The sequence below is a fragment of the Bos taurus genome, chromosome 1 (genome assembly GCF_002263795.3).
Source record: "Bos taurus isolate L1 Dominette 01449 registration number 42190680 breed Hereford chromosome 1, ARS-UCD2.0, whole genome shotgun sequence".
NCBI classification, from domain to species: domain Eukaryota; kingdom Metazoa; phylum Chordata; class Mammalia; order Artiodactyla; family Bovidae; genus Bos; species Bos taurus.
The window spans coordinates 46,506,537-46,532,085 of NC_037328.1; the positions used below are offsets into that span (position 1 = coordinate 46,506,537).

Below are 25,549 nucleotides of genomic sequence, written 5' to 3' on the forward strand. Positions count from 1 at the left end.
TAGGTAATTTTAATGAGCTACATTTGGGAAACTTGACCAAAGGATTGCTGGTTTTTAACAATCTGTGCTAATGTTGAAATAGCAGGTGGAGGAAAATGGAGTGATGTGGGCCTCTATAATGTATCATGAGTTACCAAATTATTCAAAATCTGATGCTAGTGCCATGGATTTGGTTTCTTATGCACATTAAGTCCTTTACATATATGCTAATCTAACCTTCCCCCCAACCTACAGTAGTATTATTAGTATAGTATTATTACTAGAGAAGTAAGAACCTGCTTAAGTTCATAGTATATATTGGTGTTGAAGATGCTTTGACTCTAGGTCTGACTCCAAAATCCAAGCTTTTTAACCACTGTCTTTTACTCAAAAATTTAAAATATGACCACCACTCATTGTCTACCAGAGTGTCATTTCCACTGCTGGCTATGATGAGTTTAGGAAATGTTACCCAATTCAGGGCATCATCATCATCATGATTATTAATAACAGGAGCTCTTATTGCATGTTTACTCTTTTCCCAGCCCTGCTTTAAAGATTTATAAATATTGCATTTAATAGGTAATGCCAAATATTCCCATTTTATAGTGAGGGAAACTGAGACTTAGTATTAAGTAAATTTTCCCAAGATAATGGAAAGAACTCATGTCAGAGTTGGATGTCCTGGATACACATTCAACTCTGTATCCTTCTCACCCTAATTAACCTCCTAAAAGCCCAGTCTCCGAATGCCAACACATTGGGAGGCAGGGCTTCAACTTATGAATTTTGAGGGAACACATTCAGTCCATAACATCATCTGAGAGTTAACATAGCATACTGTACATATGAGTGTACAACACACACAGACACACAGACATACATGCAAAAAGAAGGCTCCATCACAGATCATAGATGGAATATTAATTAATATTGTTATTTCCCGTTTAAACTACTGTGTCAGTTTTTTTTCTCATTAAGTACATTTAATAGTAAGCAGAATGTTATTAATTAAATAATGTTTTATTTTCTCATGTAACAAGAAACCCAGAGACAGATGGTTGCTGGTGTTGTTTAGTAGCTTGAGGCTGTTGGGTTTGAAGTCTTTATGATTTTCTTGCCTTTCTTTCATTGTTGCAAGATGGTGGCTGTAGCTGTTGTCCACATTTCAGGCATGAGAAATAAAAACTGAGAAAGAATGAAAAGGTGTATGCCAGATGAGTCTTTAACAGGTTTTTCTAGGAGCTCCACCCAATGACTTCAGCTTACATTTTATTGACCAGAACTATATTACAGTGGCTGCCATTACCTACTTGTAAGGAAAGCCATGAAATATAGGTTTCTCCTGCTTCCTTAAAGTACAGTGTTTCTATGAAATGTTTTGTTAAGGTGAAATGGCATGAAGCAAATAATCAGTTACCTGAGGACACATCTTGCTAACGGATGCACAAAATAAGCGGGGACAAAGCACAGATGCTCACAGAGTTCAAAGCTACGGTGGCTTGATGCTGAGATGTTGAGTGTAGTTCCCGGGGAAGGAGCTTGGTGGGGCCACTCTCGTGGCTTGGTGCTCTCTGTCTCTATAACAGCTGCTGCAAAACAAACACTGAATGCTATTTTCATCTTTTGCCTTTTTTCATAAAAGCAAAATCCTCTTGGGATTTCTTTTGGTTAGTGAAAATACTTACTAACATAAGTCTTTCATGAAAGCAAAGTGGGATAAACCAAACTTTTGAAAAGCCGGGGATACATGTATAAGTTTTTTTCTGGGAATATTAGTATGCCCTCTAACATGTGTATTGTGTTAATAAGCAAGTAGAGAAATAGAGATAGGGAATTGGAAGTCTGAATTATGTACCACAATTCCATCCCAATAGCTGAAAAGCTATTGTGAATTTACAGACCCTCCTGCAATGGATAGATAATCCTCTCACATAGCAGATCTTTAGGAAATGCCTGCCACAAAGGGATTTTTAAACAATATATCAAAAGGAAACCATATTTAAGGGATCAGAGAAGGTAGCATACTTTAGGCACTGGAGTCCTTACTCAGGACAGCCACTAGTTTAATCCAGTTGCAACCTGTGGAAAATTTTTTGTGGTTGGCAGATGTGCTGCCTCAAGTCTGCCTTTTGGCTCACATGATGATTCCTGCTTCTGATTTCCTGTGGTTGGAGCACACTGTTTTCTTTCTTTCAGAGACATCTTGTTCTTGTCTGAGTTACCACACCATTACTCATCTTCTGTTGGCTCCTTGTTGGGTTTTCCATAATGTTATCCAAGGAGATGCAGAGACATGAAAATCACTGAGCTGCTATAGGTCAAGAGTAGGGTGTTGAGATGCACTATTCATATTTCTTCCTTTCAATATTTCTTAGGATATATTTCAGACCGAGCGAGGCAGACATCCTCTGATTAGCACCCATAGTAATTGCTGCTTTAAGCTTGCCTTTTACTCCCTAGGTTTCTATACTTAAGTTGGTCCAAGGAGTTGGTTTCCTAGAGTGTTACTGATGCAGGGGAACAGAATTGGAGTTTATTTTTTTACTTTACTTCAATCTCAAATTTGTAAATTGGTGTGCAACTGCTCTACTTTCTGCTATAAGAGAGATGAAAAGTAAATTTACCTGTTTCTTTACTTTTTAATTTTATTTCTATACAATTATTTGGGTCTTCCCCTTTTTATTTTGATTGGCAATTCCAGTTTTTTTTTTTTTTTTTGACTATGTTGTGTGGCATGTGAAATCTTAGTTCCCTGACCAGGGACCAAGCCCATGTCTTGATCAAGCACAGAGTCTTAACTGCTGGACTGCCAGGGTATTCCTTACCTGCCTCTTTAAAAAGCTAGGGTTATAGATCACTGTGGTCACAATGCATAACGTTAGTTATGTAGAGAGTGGAGCAAAAGCTAGGGACATTCATAGTTAAGTTGGCTTCCCTTGTAGCTCAGTTGGTAAAGAATCTGCCTCCAGTGTAGGATACCTGGGTTCGATCCCTGGGTTGGGAAGATTCCCTGGAGAAAGAAATGGCAATCCACTCCAGTATCCTTGCCTGGAAAATCCCATGGACAGAGGAGCCTGGTGGGCTGAATCCATGGGGTTGCAAAGAGTCAGGCACAACTGAGCAACTAACACTGTAATACTATAGTTGAGTCAGGTGAAGGGATATGAAAGCAAACAGAAGATTCATGCAAGAAACATGGCTTGGGTGGAAGGCACAGAGTATGGTTACTAATTGGAATGAGGAGAGGGAAAAGGGAAGGCAGAGGAGATCAAAGTTGATTCTGGCGTCAGCACTCTGAGGATGGAACTGCCATTGGGTTAAAGAAACTCAAGATCTGTTTGGGAGTAATAGTAGGGACGATGTGCTCTGTGTTCTCCCATATATTAGTACTTTGTGGTGATGGTAGAGGATGAAAGTATCACTAAATAGACTGGTATGGGTTATTAAAATGCTTAGCTGCAAATCTCTTCCCAATCACTTTGTGGACAGCATTTGATTTGAATTTTGAATTCAGATCTATTGGGTAACATGCATAAAACTCATTATATATGAAAATGAGGTGAGAATCTGTATTTCATCACTATCCCATCTCTCCTGTGTGTGCTAGTCACTCAGTCCTGTCTGACTCTTTGCAACCCCATGGACTGTAGCCTGCTAGGCTCCTCTGTCCAAGGAATTCTCCAGGAAAGAATACTGGAGTGGTAGCCATTCCCTTCTCCAGGGGATATTCCTGACCTAGGGATCAAACTCACATCTCCTGCATTGCAGGCAGATTCTTTACTGCCTGAGCCACAGGAAGCCCCGTCAATTCTCAGATACTATAAAAATTTGGTGTGGAAACTGAGGCACAACTGAATTCCCCCACCTCATGCCTCCATTTGCTAGTTCAAGGTCTAGCTGTACACCCTCCTGCTCTCCATCCCCAGTGGAATGAGCTGCATGTAGGCAGCCTTTTGCCAGGGGGAGGATTTCAGGAGCCCATCTGGTAGCTCATGTGTGGAGAGGCTGGCCAGGGTTAAGGGCTGTGGATGGTGGAGCAGGAGGAAGGGTGTTGTTGGAGGAGCAGCTGCTGTGTGTGTGCATGGGGGGATGGTCAGCACTAAATAAGGGACACCAGCTGGGGTTCCATAATAATATCAGTGGGGGACAGGCAGAGACCTCTGCTGTCCATATGGGGAAACTGAGATGGAGCCTTCAGTTTCCAATTTTTGAGAAAGGGGGGGCCTGCCATCAGCTATTGAGGTTCATTCATCTTCCCCAGGAAGGCACCACGGCCCAGGAGCTGCGGTGTTTGTCAGCAGTACCTCAGTGACATGCAAGCAGGGACAGCGGCTGGGTCCCCTGGCCACACAGACCCCCTCCACTCCTGCCACGCTGAGGGGCACCCTCCTCCACCTTAGCTGCTGGGGCAAGGAGTGCCTGGCCCAGGCACCTGCCAGCCGGCCTGCCTTCCCTTGCTCACGTGCCTGAGAAAGTCTCATTTTTAGCACCTGGACTCTTTTCCCTGCCTGGAGGGAGCTCAGGGGACAGAGTGAGAAGAAAGTAGCCAAGGGGGACAGGAAGATCTGGAAGTAGGGCCCCAGGGAACGTCTGATCGTTCTGTTCTCCCCACCCCAAGGGTGCCCAGACACAGAGAGCGGCCCTTAGCCACCATGCAGCGTGGAGTTGAAGAGGATGCTGTCCTGGTTCTGAAGCTGGTAGTTCAGCAGTTCCCAGTCGGCATCGTTAATCAGCACCAGAATCCCTGACTGCAGGGATGAACAGCTGTTGCCTTGGATGAACAGCTCTGGCCACTCTGCTCTTTCAGCAAATTCTTCTTGATCCAGACAAGGAGGTTCCTCCAGGTAAGGTGACTTGATGCTTCTCCATACTGTTGAACAGGAGCTCCGCACTGCCTCTGAACTCCACCTTCACTGACAAGGGTGCTGCCATGTTGAGGAAGCCGAACTCACCGGAACTCCCCATCTCTACTAGTCTCTTCCATATCCCTGAGCCTGAATGATCACATACTCCAAGCAAATTGAACTTTATGTGTTAAATACTTTTTTTCTTTAAAATTGTAAAATAATATTGTCTCTTTCAGGTTTCAGGGGACATCTTTTTATGTTTGCCAAATTGGTACTCAGCTTTCCTAACTCAGCATTTTCCAACTGACTTTGATCACATGGATAAATTACTTGCTTGCATGGCAACCTACACATACTCTAACAACAATTCTTTAATATACCCACTTTGTAAAGTGATTTCTATTGACGATTGATGAATTATTCCTGGATGATAAAGAGTCTTTAAAATAAATGAAGATACTTGACTCTTCTGATTGGCACCCATACAAATCACTACTTTAAACTTGTCTCTCTAGGTTTCCATATTTAAATTGGTCCAAGGAGTTGTTTTTTCTGAGGCAGGGAAAAAGAATTGAGCTTTATTTCTTTACTTCTTTCTTGTCTTTGGTAGGACTCTGTATATGGGCCACATAGTGTGACAGCAGCTATATGCTATCTCCATCACAATTGTGCACTTGGAATATAAAAAGGGCAACATTAATATAAATTTCCATGTCCCATCATCCCTGCCAGATTAGGGCACATCAAAACAGGGTTCTATGTATCTTGAAAGACCTTTGACCTCTCTATTATATAGCTCAGCTAGCAAGTGTGTATGTTTTTTAGCTCTATCTTGGTTCCATTTTATGCTCTGATTCTTACTTATTTAAGCCTATTTTTATATTTTAGATCTGTAGGCTCCTTTAAGTGATTTTTGGAAGAGGAAGTACCCGCATATGCATCAGTGAACCCTGGTATAGCTCCCAGAAGCTCTCTCAAGCCTGATTGTGCATGTAGATTCGATGTAAGTAATAGAAATCTTTTTTGGTTTTGGTGAAGAAAGTATTTCTCTCATGTATTTTCTTAGCTGTCACCAGCCAGTGGGTACACTCATTAGTCAAAAAACAAGAAACAAACCTAATACTTGTTGAGCCCCTTTTATGTACCAGAAACTTCCGAGCTTTTTACTTATTTAATCCTCTCAACGATTCTGTGAGTTAGGTCCTGCCATTATCGCTACTTAATAGATGTGAAAATTGAGACCCAGAGACGTTGGTGAGTTGTTTGCACAGTCAGCGTGGAACCTGAGTTTGAACCCAGGTCATTTGATTCCTGAGCTCACATGATTAATAAGAACATGATATTGTCTCATTAGAACAGAATAATCACAGTTACACAGGCCCCGGTCCCTTTGTTCTCATAAGAGCTTTAGTTCTTTATAATGTGCCCTGAATATTCTTCACCACCAAGGACAGTGTCACATGTGCTCCCAAACTACTTAACTATTAAAGGGCATAACTTGCATGTCCTCCAGGCATTAATGGATCCTGGAATCCTTGGGAAGCCACTGCTGTGGGGTGGGGCAGGCTGTGGCAAAGGGGAAAACACCCTTTCCTTGCTGTGTCATACTCTGGAAGTCAGGCCTCAAACCTGTGCTGAGCGTTTGCTGAATTTTATCCCCCTCCTTTCAGAGTTTTACTCAGTCTCCTTCCTCTCTCCAGGTCTCAAACATTAGTCCAACTGGGACTTACAAGAGTTAGTGCCGCCATGTTGGGTCCACACCCCTCATCCATCCCTTCATAAAACTCTTTGTGGTTAGTGGAGCTCATTATGCATAACTCTTTCAACCTGGGTTTTCTCCTTAGAGACTTCTCAGTCACACAAAAATGGGCTTCTGTCAGCACATTCTTCAGTTTTCTAAACATAATTGGGCAAGTCTGAATCCTGTAGTAGGCTTCTTGGAACTCTCAATTCCATCCCATGAACCACCACTGGTTCCCACAAATTGGAGCCTTCCTTCTAAGATTCCCATAGCTGCTGTGGGCTCCATCCAGCCCAGAGGGGAAGGAGAAAATCAACCTACTTTTCTTTTCTTTTTTAAAATTGATTTCTTCCTTTAATTATTTCTCTTTTTAAAATTCATTTTTATTTATTTCTTGGCCATGCAGCATGAGGGGTCTTAGTTCCCAGACTAGGGATCAAACTCATGCCTCCTGCAATAGAAGTGTGGATTCTTAACCACTGGACTGCCAGGGAAATCCCTCAAGCTGCTTTTCTGATTTGCACCTACTCAAACTTGGGTCTCAGGCTATACTCTAGACATCATAATTTTCTGGCAGGCTATAATGATAAGTCTGATTTGCACATCTGCCCTAACCTGGTAGTGAAAACTTTAATACATGTGACATGTTAAGCCTCAAGGCTTCCTCATGCTGAAAGCAGAGCTTGCTTTCATTCCCAACTATTTCACTTCTGTGAACAGATTTGAGATTTCTTGAGCACATTCTCATCTGTATAGTCTACAAAGGCATGAGTGACGGTTTTGCTATGATTCAGTCATTTTTTTTGCATTTTCTTATAAAATCTAAGATGGGTACTTGGGTTTTCACCTGTGTCACGAAGTAGCCTCACCAGGTGTGAGAATCTGGTGGTCTTTCCTACTTCCCTGAAAGCCTGAGTTTCCACACAAGCATTTTGCTGTGAACATCCTTGACAACCTATTTGATCTATGTGGGTCTCATCTGCATGTCAATTTGCTGCATCCTTGCCCTTTTCTTCTTTGACTATTTTATCATAAACGGAACTATAAGCATTCCCTTCTGCCTTTTGATGTAGATTTATATAGAAAGGTAGCTTACTCTGCTCTACATTTCCTAATGACCTTTAGTATTAGAGGCAGTGCCTCGATGCTTTCATGTACCAATGCCTTGGTGCACTTCAGTTTACTCTGTTCATCTTTTTGCTCACTTTCATTTACATCCCATCCCACCTAGCCCCACACCAGATAACCTGTGCAGAGTGGGCTGCTGTCTGTCTATGGCATGTCCTGGTTATTGGTCAATCACTAGGGAATTCTTCTGGGGGAGGGTAACTGCGATGGCTTTGATACCTTTTACATTAATCCATCCATGCCTGCCAAGAATCTTACACCACTCTGAGGAAGCATAAAATATTTTTACAAATTTAAAGCCCATAGAGGAGGGCTTAATACTGAACTTCCAGGGCTTACTTCTTGATCACTCTGGGAAAAAGTTTGCAATGTTTTGCAGTTGTTACTCACCGTTTTGAGTCAGTCCCCAACAAGGGTCCTTCTGCCTGGAGTCTTTCTAACCCATTGAAGGGGAGAGACCAAGTCTGATCCAGAAGCAAAGGAAAACTTATTCTTTGAACAGGGAATGGATAGATGTGAGTTCACACTCTAAAGCAGCGGTCTCCAATACTTTTGGCACCAGGGATTGATTTTGTGGAAGACAGTTTTTCCATGGACCGAGTATGGGGGTGGGGGGGATGGTTTTAGGATGATTCAAGTGCATTACATTTATTGTGCACTTTATTTCTAATCTAATGCCACGGTTGATCTAAAGGAGGTACCAGTTTAAGGTCTGGAGGTTGGGAACTCCTGCTCAAGAGCATTAAACTCCCTTGATTGGTCATGGGCGGGGCTGCTTTATAGAGATCTCTTCAGGGAGGGGCGGAATTCTCTGGAGAAGGCCAAGGTGCAGCTCAGTGCTCTGCGCAGCGCCTCTGCACGCAGCCTACCGCCGCTGCCATCTTGAATCACTGAGTAACACGCAGTCCGTGGTGGCTTTTCTCAGGAGGACCCCTGGTATGAAGGGCCTCGTGAGGCACTCTACACACTGCGCCCTGTGAGCAGGTGACCCTAGACTAAGCACAAAGAAAAAAAAAGTTTAGTCTTTATTTTATTACCCCGATTCTATTTTTATTTCCTGGGAATTTTTACTGGGCTTTGTCAGTGATACAAGCTTGGGCAGGTTATTAAAACCCATATAGATCGTCTCTTAGATAGGTCTGGATACACCCATTCTTGTGTGTTTCAAAGGCCCCTGGAAGGTGGTTTCCATAACTCCTCACTTCGTGAGGGTAGCACAGCCCCACATGCATCTCTTAGCATTGCTCGGCAAGTCATTTGGCAGTTTGTTGAGGAGGGACAAGCCCTAGTTGTAGAGGCAGTAATAGCAATGAATAGCAACTATTTTCAAAAGCACCCACCATGTACCAGACACTGTCACTTTCTGTACATTATCTCATTTTATCTTCACGTAATGAGGTAGGTATTTTCCACATTTTACATATGACTAAGATTAAGTAACCTATTCAAGATCCAATTTCCCAATGCCTCAGCAGGTGTGGCTTGTTTAATTTCCACCATTTTCACCTCTACTCACAGAAACCTGGATGATGGAGATGTGCAAACTACCCAGCAAGCATAGAAATTAATAATGATGTTATGCTGGTGTGCTCTGAAATGATACTTTGAATTTTGGGATTCTGCTGGGAAATAGCCTTTTGTCTCAAAAACCTGGTTTGAGTCTTTCATCAATTAAATAAGCTTTCTGGATTGCAGAGTATATGCCTCTGTATGACTGCTGCTGCTGCTGCTAAGTTGCTTCAGTAGTGTTCGACTCTGTGCGACCCCATAGATGGCAGCCCACCAGGCCCGACTAGTTTCAGTTTATTGATTATGTGAATGTAGCGATAGATGGAGAAGGCAATGGCACCCCACTCCAGTACTCTTGCCTGGAAAATCCCATGGACGGAGGAGCCTGGTAGGCTGCAGTCCATGGGGTCACTAAGAGTCGGACACACTGAGCGACTTCACTTTCACTTTCACTTTTCACTTTCATGCATTGGAGAAGGAAATGGCAACCCACTCCAGTGTTCTTGCCTGGAGAATCCCAGGGACAGGGGAGCCTGGTGGGCTGCCGTCTATGGGGTTGCACAGAGTTGGACACGACTGAAGTGACTTAGCATAGCATAGCGATAGAAATGCTTTAGATTTTGTAACAGTCCTTGATTTTTAAGATATATTTCATTATTTTTATATATTTAACATTTCTCCTTTTCACATGCTCACTTCATCTTGCCTCTCTTTTTATTTGGTTCATGTTGATATACACAGTCTGTCAAGTTCACCAGCAATGGAAGTAAGTTGTTTTTCTTCTTTTTCCTGCATACACTGTGTGACAATAAATATACTTCAAAAAGGGAAGCATAAAGGGAAATTAATTAGAATATCTGTTTGATTCCATGGCACCAATAAAGACTGGACCTTCCATGGATAAAGTAGGCTTTAATGTAAATCTTCTTCCCTTGAGAGATGTCATTTAAGGTCAACCATGCATTTCCCGCTAGAAAGCAGATCCTGGATGTTGCTACCTATTTAGGACATTTATGAAACCACATTCTCAGGATTGGCATGGTGCTGATGAGTGGCAGTTAATTCCACAACTAGGAAAGATGTCGATGCTTTTCTTGGTAGAGGATGTTAATCATATTTGCCCTCCATCAGAGATCAGTGTTTTTATCCTATGAGGGATCTGTGCCCATCCTTCTTCTGAACAGCCAAGTCTTGAAAGGTACAACTAGGCCTTTGTTCATACTTTTTCCTCTCCTGCAGAACATATAGTTCTTGGCACATAGTGAATAAGTGTTTCTCTTAACTTTTCCACTACAGTGTTCTAAGGGCAGTGTGAATTTGTATTTCTTGTCCATTGGTGAGGCCTGGGGGAAAATTTAGAAGCACTTCATGTCAAAAAGGACATTCTTCTATTTTATTTTTTTTTAATTTATGTGTATTTTAAAACGTGACATAACCCTTAAAATTTTTTTCTTTTAAGTTCAAATAAAATGAATGCTCTTGAAAGATATTATGTTACACTGAGGCTTTTGGTGTCTACTGGCCTACCATTGTATATTCTCAGAGGTACAATACTTTAGGTTTAAAAACAGAAATATTTGTTTTAGTCATTTCAGGCTGCAGTAACAAGGTAGAATAGATCAGGTGGTTTAAACAGTAAACACTTATTTCTTGTAGTTCTGGAGGCTGAGAAGTCCAAGATCAGAGTACTAGCATGATTGGGTTTTAGTGAGAGTCTTATTCGTGATTTCCTTATTGATAATGTACATTCTATGGTTTTGACACATGTGTAATGAAATGTATCCACGACTATGCTGTCATGAAGTTTCACTACCATAAAAATCCTCTGTGCTTAGCCTACTCCTCCCTCCCACTCCACTAAGCCCTGGCAACCCCTGATCTTTTTATTATTGCCACGGTTTTGCCTCTTTCAGAATGTTGTAGAGTAGAACTCATCGTATGTAGCCTTTCCAGATTGTCTTTTTACACTCAGTAATATACATTTCATGTTCATCTATGTCTTTTCATGCCTTGACAACTCATCTCTTTTTAGTACTGAATTATATTCTGTTGTCTGGATGTACTATAGTTTATTCATCCATTACCTATTAAAGAACATTTTGGTTGGTTCCACATTTTGGCAATGATGAATAAAACTGCTTGTAAACATTTGTGTGTAGGTTTTTGTGAGTTCAGTATAGTTTTTACTTACCCTTTTTCCTTATGCTAAGTGGAAATCTGAACTCCTATCACTTATCTGTGTCAGTGACCTAATACCATCTAGTCCCTATTCTGTGCATGAAAACAACTATCTAGGAATTCCTACAGTTTTTCATATTTTAAGCTAAAAAGCACCAATTTGGCTAACTTTTTCTTATGTTGTATAGGATATTAAGTCCTATACTATATGTCTTATATAATATAAGTCCTATACAATGCTAGGAAATATTCAATTTCCTAATTACCCATTCCCCACTCCCCCACCTGACCCAGATAAGCTCCATTGTATGAAAAAAGGAAGACCGTGAACAGATATGGCTGTATCACCCCAAGAGAACAGAGGGACCATTATTACTCTCCCTGTTTTGGGCAAAATACCCTGTTAATGTAATTTAAGTTTGTATCCACCCTTTTGGAAATCTTGCTACTAAATTTGTTTAAAATTTTTGTGTTTATTTTGACAAACTTATTGTTAGGTCAGTCTTTGCAAAACAGTACTTTTTCCAGAGGACTTTAAGAACTTAAAAGCTGGACATTTTATATGTCCCTAGTAAAATTTTTCTTATTAATTTTGATCCACTATTCTAGCTTGTTGAATGTGTTTTCTTCCTTTAAAATATAGGTTCTATAATCAAATGTATTATCCATTGCTCTTTATTCAAAATGTTGTCCTTATGCTAAAGAATCATCTATTCATGACAGGGTTTTAAAAATCTTGAGTTAGAAAACAAAGATATTCCCTAACTCCTTGCCAGAGATAAATATTATCAGCATTTTAGTATATCTCTATCTAGTCTTCATCTCTATGTACATACATATATCCCTCTATGCATTTATTGCAATACCAGATATCTGTGATGCATATGATCGTATGGTATAGTTTATTTTATAATTTCCTTTTTTCTCACTTCATTCATCTTTTATTCGATATATTTTAAAAATACCCTTGAAGTGCATAGTATTGTAGGAAATACAGTGATGATCAATGCAAATTAATTGCTGTTTATTTAGTTAGTCTCATGACTTGACATTTAGATTTCCCCCAGATATTTTGCCAGAAATAACACCATGTAGCTAAAGCCTCGCAAACATCTGTGACTATTTCCTGAGGAAGTAGAACTGTGACTCAAGAAGTAAGTAAAATTGTAACAGGTTTTGATATGTTTCAGTAACTTGTCCTCCAGAAAATTATGACATAATCTGTCTGTCATTTAGCTGTTTGAAAGCTTGGTGACTATTCCTTTTATTTGTCAGCAAATTATTGATGAAAAATTTGCAAGAGAGGACCAATGACAAGATTTTGGAGAAAACTAGTAAATCATTCTTTCAAAATTATATTCATTAATCAGAAGTCTGTGAGGACAATTGTTTGCTCAGTTGTTTTATACCTTGTCCATATTCTGTTTTTAATCAACTAGGGTTTCACAAGAAAGTTTGTTGAATTTTTTTGAAATCGATATAGTCTATATCTACATACTCCCTGTCTCCAACAGTGTAACAATCCTAGGAAATAATATTTTATTAGTTCAGTATAACATTCTCTGTAAATGATACTGGTTCCCAGTGCTCACTATTTCCTTTAACAGCACTGTCCAAAGGAACTTTCTGCAGTGATAAGTATTACCTGTGCTGTTCAGTATAGTAGCCACTAGCCATATGCGGCTACTGAGTACTTAAAATGTGACTAGTGTGACTCAGGAATTGATTTTTATTTTTTAAAAATTTAAATAATTTAAATGATGAGATTTGACTAGTGATTATAGTGGACAGTGCAGCTTTATAATATCTGGCAAACCACCTTTCTAATAAGTATTGTATAATTTGAGTTTAATATTAAACTGAGAAACTCACAGTTCCTTGTGAATGAAGCCCACATTTCATTCACAGAACACTGATTTACACTGGTCTCTCTCACTTTGTTCTTAATTGCAATTTTTTATTTTACTACATCAACTCATAATTTTTTAAAGATTTCTGACAATGATTCTGTGTCAATGATTAATATCATCAAGTTGTTGTCAGGTGCTGGGATATAACTGAATCTGGAATATAACTGATAACTAGTTTTTTCAATGTGGCTTTATTTCCTTTAACAAGACTTTTCTTATAATGTGAACATCATTTTCCTTGATGAAGATGTAAATAAAAAGAAAAGTTGAGTAATTTTTTTTCTACTTTTCATCTTTGACATTATTTTTATCTTTCATCAATAGCTGGCTTTTCCCTTACTCATTTTTCTTAAAGTTGATGTAGCTAATAGGATCCTTTCTGTTGTCAATGACATTTTTGTCATTGACAAAATGTTTTGTTTTGACAAAACTAAAATATTTTGGTTATTAGTATTCTTGTTAGAATACTATTCTTTTACTTCCATCTACAATCATAAGGCTTTTATTTCCCCCTAGTTTTTTTAAATGTCATTTAATAATTTAAGTTCAACAGGAACATGTATATCCATATATATACTCCTTTAACTGTTTCTCTCTGCATCCCCTAGGAATCAGATTTGATTATATTTTAAATCAGTTCACCCCATTCAGTGGTGTTGACAGGCCTTTAATTGCTAGGCAGTGAGTCCAGACTGGAGATTGTTAGGTGAATTAGATATGAGTGTTCCCATCAGAAGACTTTACTAAGGTAAGCCAACTTGTATACTATAAGCCATATACAGTAAATATAGCATATGCTTATTAAGAGTAATCACAATGTTCTGTGGGAGCATAGCAAAGAGATAGGATTAATTTTGCTTGTAGAGCATGTAGAATGGGATAAGGAGGCTGTGAAAAATCAGAGAAGTCTGGAACAGAAGTGATGTTTGATCAAGAATGAATAAGAGTTTGTGGGACAGAGAAGCTGGGTAATGTGATATCCTATTCATGAATGTGATCAGTTTGGTTAGTTTTCTGTGATTGTGGTTTTCATTCTGTCTGCCCTCTGATGGATAAGGACAAGAGGCTTATGGAAGCTTCCTAATGGGAGAGACTGACTGAGGGGGAAACTGGGTCTTGTTCTGATGGGCGGGGCCATGATCAGTAAATCTTTAATCCAATTTTCTGTTGATGGGTGGGGCTGTGTTCCCTCCCTGTTGTTTGACCTGAGGCCAAACTATGGTGGAAGTAATGAAGATAATGGCTACCTCTTTAAAAAGTTCCCACGCACGCACTCAGTGCCCCGACCCTGCAGGAGGCCACTGCCGACCCATGCCTCCACCGGAGACTCCTGGACACTCACTGGCAAGTCTGGGTCAGTCTCTTGTGGGGTCACTGCTCCTTTCTCCTGGGTCCTGGTATGCACAAGGTTCTGTTTGTGCCCTTTATTTTCTTGGGCTCCAAAATCACTGCAGATGGTAATTGCAGCCATGAAATAAAAAGACTCTTGCTCCTTGGAAGTAAAGCTATGACCAAACTCAGTTCAGTTCAGTTCAGTTGCTCAGTTGTGTCTGACTCTTTGCGACCCCATGAATCGCAGCACTCCAGGCCTAGATAGCATATTAAAAAGCAGAGACATTACTTTGCCAATGAAAGTCCATCTAATCAAAGCTATGTTTTTCCAGTAGTCATGTACAGATGTGAGAGTTGGACTATAAAGAACGTTGAGCACCAAAGAATTGATGCTTTTGAACTGTGGTGTTGGAGAAGACTCTTGAGAGTCTTTTGGACTGCAAGGAGATCCAACCAGTCTATCCTAAAGGAAATCAGTCCTGAATATTCATTGGAAGGACTGATGTTGAAGCTGAAACTCCAATACTTTGGCCACTTGATGTGAAGAACTGACTCACTGGAAAAGATCCTGATGCTGAGAAAGATTGAAGGCAGGAGAAGGGGATGACAGAGGATGAGATGATTGGATGGCATCACCAGCTCAATGAACATGAGTTTGAGGAAGCTTTGGGAGTTGGTGATGGACAGGGAAGCCTGGCATACTGCAGTCCATGGGTTTGCAAAGAGTCGGACACGACTGAGTGACTGAACTAATTCATAAATGAAACATAAACAGAAGCCAGATAATATATACTGTGCTTCAATTAGTTCTGAAGCTGGAGTAGAGTACTTCTTGGGTGAATGAGCAGAGACGAGACTGAAGTTAGGGAACAGCTAAATAATGAGGGGTGGTGAATGTTTTCTCAGGGATTTGGATTTATTCCAAATGGAATCAACTTGAATGTTCTTGAAGAGAGAAGGGAAATAGATTCTCTTAGAAAAACAATTCTGGCAGTGTGAACACAGGATATGTTAGATTTTGGAAAACTTGTGGCAGGGAAGCCATTAGTCAAGAGGATGATGAACATACAATTAGTTCAATGCAGAGTAATACAAGGAGTTCAGATTGAGTGACATTTAGAAGGTAGAATTGATAGGATTCAGTGGCTGACTGAGTGTGAGGAAAAGGAAGAGGCAGGAAGATGATTCACAAGTTTCTCATATTTTTAGTGTTTTTGTTTGAGTTCATTTTTTCTCTTGAATCACTTTCCCTTTAGGATCTCTGGATATGAGATCATGTCTATCTTTCCTCTGAACTTTTGGAAACTGTTTCCCAGTGGTGAATGAGTGTGTGCTGATTTTACAAAGTGTTCCAGACCTCCTGTCCTAGGAATTCCAAGATGTGCTCATCACATTTTAAAAACTTCTTTATTTTGAGATCATTTTAGATTTACAGAAGAGTTGAAGAAATAGCCCAGTGAGTCCCCATATACCCTTCACCAGCCTGTGTTTGTTAACATCTTACATAATTATAGAACAATTACCAAAACTAAGTATTAAGCCTTAATTCAGTTACTTTTAACTGAATTACAAAATTCATTTGAACTTCGCTCATTTTTCCATAAATATTCTTTTTCTTTTTTTTCTATTCCTGGATCCAAGCAAGGATCATACATTTCATTTAGTTGTCATGTTTCCTTAGTATCTTCCAATCTGTGACAATGCCTTAGTTTTTCTTTATCTTTTATAACCCAGATGATTCTGGAAAGTACTTTACTAGGGTTGTTAACTTTAATCAGTTAGCTAGGTTGGTGTCTCTTAGGATCGCCACTAAAAAGTTACTATTTCCCTCTTCTTATTACTCAATATTTTGTGGGAATCTTTGAGAACATGCAAATATCCTTTTTTCACTTAAACTTTCACCCACTCATTTTAGCATCCTGAAGTGCATCTTACTTTCAGCAGTTATTACGTTTGTTCTAGTTGTTATTTTCTATGTGTTAATTGAAATTTTTCCTTTTTTTAAAAAAAAAAAAAAATAGACTGATTTAAACCAAACTTAAGGAAATAAAATTATGCTATTTTTTCCAGCTTTATTAAAATATTATTGACAAATAACATATGTAAATTTAAGTTATACAACATGATAATTTGATATCCATATATGTTGCAAAATAATTACCACAATAATGTTAGTTTAGTTAACACCTGTATTCCTCCCATAATAAGCATTTTTTGTGTGTGTGTGAAGGCATAACATTCAAGATTTACTCCCTTAACTTTTGAGTCTATAATACAGTATTGTTAAATATATTTGCCATCCTGTACCTTAGATTCCCCAGAATTTATGCATCTTATAGTTAGAAGTTTATATCCTTTGACATGTTCCCACCCCACAAAACTCCAAGCCTCTGGCAACCATCAATCTACTCTCTATTTTTATGAATTTGACTTTTTTAGTTTCTCTGTACATGGAATATCATGCAGGGTTTGTCTTCATCTGTCTGACTTATTTCACTTAGAGTAATGCCCTCAAAATCCATCTGTATTGTTACAAATGGCAAGATATATGGCTGAATTATATAATCATATAACAAATATACATGCATATAATATATAAATATAATATTTTCTCTATTCATTCATCCATCAATGGACACTTATACTGTTTCCATGTCTTGGATGTTGGGCAAAGTGCTGCAATGAACATGGTGCAGATATCTTTTCCAGATATTGTTTTCATTTCCTCAGGCTATTAATACAGAAGTGAGGTTCCTGGATCATATGGGAGTTCTATTTTTAATTTTTTGAAGAACACCTCATACTGCTTTCCATAATGACTGAAATAATTTGCATTCCCACCAACAGTGCATGAGGTTTTCCATTTCTCTACATTCTCATTTGTTGTTTAGTCACTAAACTGTGTTCAACTCTTTTTGACCCCATGGACTATAGCCCACCAGGCCCCTTGCCATGGGATTTTCCAGGCAAGAATTCTAGAGTGGGTTGCCATTTCCTTTTCCAGAGGATCTTTCAGACCCAGGGATTGAGCCCACATCTCCTGCACTGGTAGGTAGATTCTTTACCACTTAGCCACATTCTCATTAACATTTTCATTCTAGCAGGTATGAGGTGATAGCTCATGTAATGCTTTCATAAGGAAGAATGGTGTCTTCTCTCTCATTGGTTTATGTAATTATTTATTTATAAAAGGATGGATTCATGGATGTTAAATTATTATTAGGGTTATGAGTCTATATTCATTTTAGTTAATCTGTTGATAAATATTTTTCAACTTTGGCTATTGGCTACTCTTTCAGGCTCTTATGCCATCTGCAGATGTTTGCATCCTTTGTTTTTGAGTCCTTCCTTATTGTTTAGGACCATGCTGTGTATGCTCTTCTGGTATTTTCCTTGCCTCAGCTGTGAAATCAACCAGTTCTCCAAGGAGTGCTCATAGCATTTTAATATTCGTGTCACTTCTGCTTCACTAAGCAATTCCTTTTTGATCAGAATTGAGTCAAAAACACAAGAGTGACAGATTAAGTGTTCTCTTTTGTGCTTCCTCAAATTTTTGAGAAAGAAAAATTTCAGTAGGATATACTGAATTTGCATTCAACAAATAATTATACGAGTCCTCTCTATGTCAGTGCTGGGTTAGGTATGAGGATGTACCCTCCTCTGAGGGAGTATTCTCTAGGCAGCTTGTCCCATATTTCAATACCATACACTGATAGAAGAGCTCCTCTTTAAGCAAACTCAGGTTTTCTTTGTCATGCCTCTTCTGATGACACAGGATTCCATTAACCTAAAATGTCCCTGACTCCCAATGTGTTGAGGTGTACTCAGGGGGTGTCTCATATGTGCTTACAAACAAGGCCAGTGAGTCATGTACAGTTACTATGAGGAAACCTCTATTCCTTGTTTTGTTGCTTGAGCTTCCTTCCTCTGTTTTGAGTCAACAGAAACAATGTTTTTCCATTTAAATAACTTTTGGTTAGTGACGTAATTCCCTAATTATGTCTGGTTACATTCCTGAAGATGTAAGAATTAAAAGATCAGATCAGATCAGTTGCTCAGTCGTGTCTGACTCTTTGCGACCCCATGAATCGCAGCACGCCAGGCCTCCCTGTCCATCACCAACTCCCGGAGTTCACCCAGACTCACGTCCATCAAGTCAGTGATGCCATCCAGCCATCTCATCCTCTGTCGTCCCCTTCTCCTCCTTCCCCCAATCCCTCCCAGCATCAGAGTCTTTTCCAATGAGTCAACTCTTCGCATGAGGTGGCCAAAGTACTGGAGTTACAGCTTTAGCATCATTCCTTCCAAAGAAATCCCAGGGCTGATCTCCTTCAGAATGGACTGGTTGGATCTCCTTGCAGTCCAAGGGACTCTCAAGAGTCTTCTCCAACACCGCAGTTCAAAAGCATCAATTCTTCACCGCTCAGCCTTCTTCACAGTCCAACTCTCACATCCATACATGACCACAGGAAAAACCATAGCCTTGACTAGACGAACCTTTGTTGGCAAAGTAATGTCTCTGCTTTTGAATATGCTATCTAGGTTGGTCAGAACTTTCCTTTCAAGGAGTAAGCGTCTTTTAATTTCATGGCTGCAGTCACCATCTGCAGTGATTTTGGAGCCCAGAAAAATAAAGTCTGACACTGTTTCCACTGTTTCCCCATCTATTTCCCATGAAGTGATGGGACCAGATGCCATGATCTTCGTTTTCTGAATATTGAGCTTTAAGCCAACTTTTTCACTCTCCAATTTCACTTTCATCAAGAGGCTTTTGAGTTCCTCTTCACTTTCTGCCATAAGGGTGGTGTCATCTGCATATCTGAGGTTATTGATATTTATCCCCACAATCTTGATTCCAGCTTGTGTTTCTTCCAGTCCAGCGTTTCTCATGATGTACTCTGCATATAAGTTAAATAAACAGGGTGACAATATACAGCCTTGATGAACTCCTTTTCCTATTTGGAACCAGTCTGTTGTTCCATGTCCAGTTCTAACTGTTGCTTCCTGACCTGCATACAAATAGCAATAATAAAAACTAGAAAAAACAAACAAACAAACAAAACAAAACAGGAAATGGTAAGAAAAGTAAGTGATGTGATTTCTGGACATCCTAAGATTTAAGCATGTTTTCCTGAATTTTTTCTCAGCAGAAATGGAAAACAAATATGTCTATTGACTGAGCCAGACCTGAGAGAGAGAGAGCAAGGGAGTCCACTGATGCTATGTATACAGGCCAACATTCCTGGTCACAAGACAGGCTGAAGGGTAGAATTAAAGGGGCACATATGTAGCATATGACAGAAGAGGGTCACGCAAGAAGGAAATGGTAGTACAATAGATTTCTGCTATGCAACCTGATGCTGAGAATTCAAGAATTACATAGTTGGTCATTAATTTCATACTTAAACCATTCAGTTGCATTCACTCGCTCAGTTGGGTCCGCCTCTTTGCAACCCTGTGGACTGCAGCACACAGACTTCACTGTCCATCACTAACTCCTGGAGCTTGCTTAAACTCATATCCCTTGAGTCGCTGATGCCATCCAACCATCTCATCCTCTGTTGACCCCTTCTCCTCCTGCCTTCAATCTTTCCCAGTGTCAGGAAAACTCTTTTCATATGAGTCAGTTCTTTGTATTAGATTGCCAAAGTATTAGAGTTTCAGCTTCAGCATCAGTCCTTCCAATGAATATTCAGAACTGATCACCTTTAGGATGGACTGGTTTGACCGCCTTGCTGTCCAAAGGACTCTTGAGAGTCTTCTCCAACACCACAGTTCAAAAATGTCAGTTCGTCAGTGCTCAGCTTTCTTTATGGTCCAACTTTCACATACGTACATGACTACTGGAAAACCATAGCTTTGCCTATATAACCTTTGCTGGCAAAATAATATCTCTGATTTTTAATATGCTGTCCAGGTTGGTCATAGCTTTTCTTTCAAGGGGCAAGTGTCTTTTAATTTCATGGCTGCAGTCACCATCTGCAGTGATTTTGGAGACCAAGAAGATAAAGTCTGTCACTTTTTCCATTGTTTCCTCATCTATTTGCCATGAAATGATGGGAACGGATGACATGATCTTAGTTTTATGAATGCTGAGTTTTAAACCAATTTTTTCATTCTCCTCTTTCACTTTAATTAAGAGGCTCTTTAGTTCAGCTTTGCTTTCTGCTATAAGGGTAGTGTCATTTGCATATCTGAGGTGATAGCTATTTCTCCCAGCAATCTTGATTCCAGCTTGTGCTTCATCCAGCCCAGCATTTCTCATGATGTACTCTGCACATAAGTTAAATAAGCAGGGTGACAATATACAGCCTTGATGTACTCCTTTCCCTATTTGGAACCAGTCTGTTGTTCCATGTCCAGTTCTAACTGTTGCTTCCTGACCTGCATACAGATTTCTCAGAAGGCAGATAATGTGGTCTGGTATTCCCATCTCTTGAAGAATTTTCCACAGTTTTTTGTGATCCACACAGTCAAAGGCTTTAGCGAAGTCAATAAAGCAGAAGTAGACATTTTTCTGGAACTCTCTTGCTTTTACAGTGGTCCAACGGATGTTGGGAATTTGATCTCTGGTTCCTCTGCCTTTTCTAAAACCAGCTTGAACATCTGGAAGTTCTCATTCACGTAGTGTCAAATCCCATCTTGGAGAATTTTGAGCATTACTTTGCTAGCGTGTTAGATGAGTACAGTTGTGTGGTAGTTTGAACATTCTTTGGCATAGCCTTTCTTTGAGACTGGAATGAGAACTGACCTTTTCCAGTCCTTAGGCCCCTGCTGAGCTTTCCAAATTTGCTGGCATATTGAGTGCAGCACTTTCACAGCACATCTTTTAGGACTTGAAATAGTTCAACTGGAATTCCGTCACCTCCACTAGCTTTTTTCGTAATGATGCTTCCCAAGGCCCACTTGACTTCACATTCCAGGATGTCTGGCTCTAGGTGAGTGATCACACCATCGTGGTTATCTGGGTCATGAAGATATTTTTGTGTAGTTGTTCTGTGTATTCTTGCCACCTCTTAATATCTGCTGCTTTTGTTAGGTCCATTCCATTTCTGTCCTTTATTGTGCCCATCTTTGCATGAAATGTTCCCTTGGTATCTCTAATTTTCTTGAAGAGATCTCTAGTCTTTCCTATTCTATTGTTTTCCTCCATTTCTTTGCACTGATCATCGAGGAAAGCTTTCTTATCTCCCCTTGCTATTCTTTGGAACTCTACATTCAAATGGGTATATCTTTCCTTTTTCCCTTTGCCTTTTGCTTCTCTTCTTTCCACAGTTGTTTGTAAGGCCTCCACAGGCAACCAGTTTGCCTTTTTGCATTTCTGTCTCCTGGGGATTGTTTTTAATCACTGCTTCCTGTACAGTGTCAGGAACCTCCATCCATAGTTCTTCAGGGACTCTATCAGATCTAGTTCCTTGACTCTATTTCTCAATTCCACTGTATGATCATAAGGGATTTGATTTAGGTCATACCTGAATGGTCTAGTGGTTTTCCCTACTTTCTTCAATTTAAGTTTGAATTTGGCAATAAGGAATTCTTGATCTGAGCCACAGTCAGCTCCCAGTCTTTTTTTTTCTGCTGACTGTATAAAGTAGCATTATTTTGTGGCCCTTTTTGTAGGCTATTTCAGCATAATCTATAATCCAACTGCCTGATTCACATTTTCACACAGAAGTTTTACTACTTCATATGTTTTCTATTGGTTTAATATTATAAAGTATTCCATCTTTATTTCTAATTTATACAAGTTATAGAGAATGAGGGCCATGTCATCAGACAAAATGGGGATTCAATTAGCAAGTCCAGAAGGCAGGAAAAAACTAGAGGTCAATTGATCTAGAAATAAGGAGGGTTGAGGGGTGGAGGGTTTCTCAACCTTGTCAATATTGACATTTTAGGTCAGGTAATTGTTTGTGGTTGGGGTTATCCTGTGCATTGTAGAATTTTTAGCAGCAGCTCTGGTCTCTACCAACCAGAAGCCATTGGAGTTTTGAGATCTTGCCTCCAAGTTGTGACCACCAAAAATGTGTCTAGAGATTGCCAAATAGTCCCCGGGAGCAAAATTGCCTGCCATAGCTTAAAAGAAAGGAGACTTAAATTACACAGAAAAAAGAGAATTGTGTTTGCATCTTGATTTATATAAATCAAGTGTAAAAGATTATGAGACAGCTGGAAAGATATCAATAACTGGATATTTGATAATTGTTAGGAATAATTGTTAAATTTGGAAGTGGGATAATAGTATTGTGATTATATTTTTTAAAGATTTTAAAAATTGTTGTACCTTGAGTGATATATATTGAGATATTTAAAATTAAACTGATATATCAATATCTTCTATTTACTTAAAAAATACAGTGAGATGAGTGGGTGAATAAATGAATGTTTGTTTAGATGATTGGAGACTGGCCAAGTGATGGGTCCCTGGGGTGGATTCATCATGCTATTTTCTAACTTTTGTATGTGTTTCACATTTTCCATAATGAATTTTTTTTTTAGAGTGATAATAGTATAAAATGGTATTTAGACATAATCAGATAGGAGCCTGGAGAAGGCAGTGGCACCCCACTCCAGTACTGTGGCCTGGAAAATCCCATGGATGGAGGAGCCTGGTAGGCTGCAGTCCATGGGGTCGCTAAGAGTCGGACACGACTGAGCGACTTCACTTTCACTTTCCACTTTAATGCATTGGAGAAGGAAGTGGCAACCCACTCCAGTGTTCTTGCCTGGAGAATCCCATGGATGGAGAAGCCTGGTAGGCTGCCATGGATGGAGAAGCCTGGTAGGCTGCAGTCCATGGGGTTGCACAGAGTCGGACTCGAATAAAGTGACTTAGCAGCAGCAGCAGCAGCAGATAGGAGCCTGGTAGGCTGCAGTCCATGGGGTCGCTAAGAGTCAGATACGACTGAGCGACTTCACTTTCACCTTCACTTTCATGCATTGGAGAAGGAAATGGCAACCCACTCCAGTGTTCTTGCCTGGAGAGTCCCAGGGATGGGGGAGCCTGGTAGGCTGCCGTCTATGGGGTCGCACAGAGTTGGACACGAATGAAGTGACTTAGCAGCAGCAGCAGATAACTACCAGAAAAAACAAATAAACAAAAAAAAAACAGAAAAAAAGCTAAAAGGAGATTAAAGTGGTAGTTTCTGGGGAGGGTTACAGTGAAATTAGAGTACGGCCTTCTCATTAACCTTTTAGCACTAATCCACTATTAAACCTGTGTGCTACTAATTCTTTGACAAATAAGAAATAATATTTAAAAACCCTCTAAAATCCAAAATAAACACTGGAGAGATGCTATTGATTATTCTTTTTGTGATTTAGATTTAGTTGGATCTAGTTCTATAAAAATTCCTATGTCTAGAGATCAAGTTAAATAACACCACAAAAAATCAATCAGCTGAATCTAGAATGTGGAACACTCTGCATAGCTTATGACTTGCTTTTGATTCAGATCCAGTTACCTTCTTTTTCTCTTCTACCTCTTTTTTGGGAACACATTAAGAGAACAAAAGCCTTCTGGGGAGGTGGATATTTACCTTTACTTCTTGAAGCTTGTGGCAAACAGATAAAGAAGACTTTTTTCCCAGGCATAGTTGCCAGTTCCTTGCCCCCTTCTTTACTTTCTTTTAAAAATGTCTTCTGGCCTAAGCTGCATTTGTCAGTTCAGTTTTTGTCAGAGCCCTTTGTTGGGGGAGAAGGGAACATTTGTCAAACTATTATTAAATAATAGTATATTATCTCTTTTTTTGTTATTGATTGTCATTTGTATGATGACTTGGCAAGAAGCCCAGAATGGGCAAAGAATAAATGGATTATGGTACCCAAACCCCACCCTGAGCTCTAAAACTTTTCATGGTTACAAGCAAAACAAACATCTTTTGACCTACTATCCCTAATCCATGTTGGATGCATAATTATACTTCTTTTGTGGTGACAGATTTCTCAGAACTCCTAGGAGACAAAATAACATAGTGACCCAAGGCTGTTATAGATGTGCAGGCCAACAGGATAAGGTGCTTTGAAATGTACTCTAAAGGCTCTTGCACTGTGAGGTCTGTTCACCAAGGTTCCTGTTACCATGGTGCTCAAAGCCACACATTTTAGAATCAACCCTTTGTGTAAATGCATGAAATTTCTAGAAGCTTTCTAATAAGATGCAAACGTGTTACTTGGGAGAAACAACATGTCGACTCTGCATCCACAAATTGCCTAAATATGAATTAGTTTATCCAGTTATTTGAGTTTTAAGGAAGTTTTTCAAAGAAGGAATTACAAAGCAGAATTTTCTGTGGAGAACCATGAGAAAACTCAGAAAAGTTATGACAGTAATAAAAGTAGAAGCAAGGAAAACATGAGGAAATGCTTGGGAAGCTATAACCTGGGTGGGGAGAATACTGGCCAAAGAGGGATCACAGAGCTTTAAAAGTCGAGACAAAAAAAAAAAAGTCAAGACTAGCACTGTGCATTAAAACCTTCTGCAATGATGAAAATGTTGTTTATCTTCACTATTCAGTACAGTTGTTATTAGGTATATGTGACGACTGAGCACTTGAAATGTAGCCAGTGCAACAGAGGAACTGAATTTTAAATTTTATTTAATTTTAATTAAAATTTAGGTAGCCTCATGTGACTTGTGGTATTTCTATTGGAGATGTCTAGATGAAGGATATAGGGGATGGGAAAAAATCATAGAAAAGCAAGATGTGGGGGAGTCAGAGACACATTTCACTTAGTTCACACTTTTATAGTATCACTTTAGTAGCAAGTACTTTACAAATTATGTTATATATAGCAAATTAACATGTATCATGAAATTTTGTATAGATAATAGAGATTGATAATAATAAGCCATATTGATTAGATTTGTCCTTAGTGATCTTATTTTACTCATGAGCAGAGCCAAATGAAGGAAAAGAGAA

At 39.4% G+C, this 25,549-nt stretch overlaps 1 pseudogene; it reads right to left on the reverse strand.

Annotated features, from left to right (window-relative positions):
• Positions 1–4,610: 4,610 nt before the first annotated feature.
• On the reverse strand, positions 4,611–4,928 carry LOC785485 (ubiquitin-related modifier 1-like; annotated as a pseudogene).
• Positions 4,929–25,549: the final 20,621 nt, after the last annotated feature.